General features: G+C 46.1%; 1 pseudogene; it reads left to right on the top strand.

Moving 5' to 3' along the window:
* Window positions 1-674: 674 nt before the first annotated feature.
* LOC109377715 (40S ribosomal protein S24 pseudogene) lies at window positions 675-1103 on the top strand (annotated as a pseudogene).
* The last annotated feature ends 507 nt before the right edge of the window (window positions 1104-1610 follow it).

The following is a 1610-nucleotide window of genomic DNA, read 5'->3' as shown; positions in this document are numbered from 1 at the left end:
GGCCCCATAGTTGACTCTTTTAAGGAGGGCGCAGCTCACAGTGGCCCATGCAGGGATCAAACCAGCAACCTTGGTGTTATCAGTGCCACGCTTTAACCAACTGAGCTAACCCGTCACCCCCGACATCACTTCCTTTTAGATTTCCTGATTTCATAGTCAGCCCAGGAGCTCTGCAAGCAAAGAGGTGGTGAGATTAGGCAGAATAGGAGCCTTTCTTCAACTCTAGACTTATATATCCCACTGCTTACATGACATCTCCACTTGGGCGTCTAATGGCATCTCAATATACTACGTCCAAAAATGACCTCCTGATCCGCTTTTACAATTCTGTTCACCCGAGAACCTTTTTCATTCAGTCAGCGGCAATGTCATCCTTCTAGGATCTGAGGCCTCTTCTTGGAGAAATCTTGGAGCCCTCTTCGACACGTCTCTTTCTTCCTCACCTCATCTTTGAATACGTCAAGAAACCTTTCTGACGGTCTCTTCAAAACGTATCCAGAATCCAACTAGCTCCCACCGCTTCCACTGTGACCAGCATGGTCCACACCACCGTTGTCTTTCTTAGGAGCTACTGCCATAGCCTCCTCACAGATCCTTCTTCCTCCAGTTTATCCCCTTAGTCTCAACACAGAAGCCAGCATTAAAACCCAAGTCACCTCTTTTCCTCCCTGGCTGCTTGAGCGTCTGCCGCCATCATGAACGACACAGTAACTATCCGGACCAGGAAGTTCATGACCAATAGACGACTTCAAAGGAAACAAATGGTCATCGATGTCCTTCACCCTGGGAAGGCAACAGTACCTAAGACAGAAATTCGGGAAAAACTAGCCAAAATGTACAAGACTACACCAGATGTCATCTTTGTATTTGGATTCAGAACCCATTTCGTTGGTGGCAAGACAACTGGCTTTGGCATGATTTAAGATTCCTTGGATTACGCAAAGAAAAATGAACCCAAACATAGACTTGCAAGACATGGCCTGTATGAGAAGAAAAAGACCTCAGGAAAACAGCGAGAGGAACGCAAGAACAGAATGAAGAAAGCTAGGGGGACTGCAAAGGCCAATGTTGGTGCTGGCAAAAAGTGAGGTGTGGAGGCTGGATGACAGAAGGAGTAAAGATTCGTCAACGACCTTGTGGTGACTGAGCAGATTTTTCATGAGAGGGCTAATAAACTAAGAACTTTTAAAAAACAACAACAAAAAAACCCAAGTCAGATGGAGACACTTCTCTACTCAGAACCGTTCGTCATCGCCCCATGTCACTGTCTCTACCTTTCTTCCCTGTCCTCATCTGCTGTTCCTCTCCCCCTGACCCCACTCCAGCTGCTCTGCTGTGCATTCTCCCAAACCCATTGCCTTTGTTTAAATCCTTCCCACAACCTCTAGCGCCCCAGCTCAGAAGCCAGGAAGAGACTCATTTTTCTCTGTCATTCTGTTGCGTTATCTCTTCTCGGAGGCAAAAGGTGCCACATGCTGTATCTGCTAGAATACGGAAAAAGCCATGGGGTACAAAGAAGTACAAGATTCAAAGGAAACAAACAAACAAAAAACACCACACAGTGAACATTTCAAAATATTACCTAAGCACAATGGTATGATGTTCATCCC

The sequence above is a fragment of the Hipposideros armiger genome, unplaced genomic scaffold (assembly GCF_001890085.2).
Source record: "Hipposideros armiger isolate ML-2016 unplaced genomic scaffold, ASM189008v1 scaffold_1517, whole genome shotgun sequence".
Classification (NCBI taxonomy): domain Eukaryota; kingdom Metazoa; phylum Chordata; class Mammalia; order Chiroptera; family Hipposideridae; genus Hipposideros; species Hipposideros armiger.
Note: the sequence above shows the minus strand (reverse complement) of the source record. Positions and strands in the feature narration are given on the sequence as shown.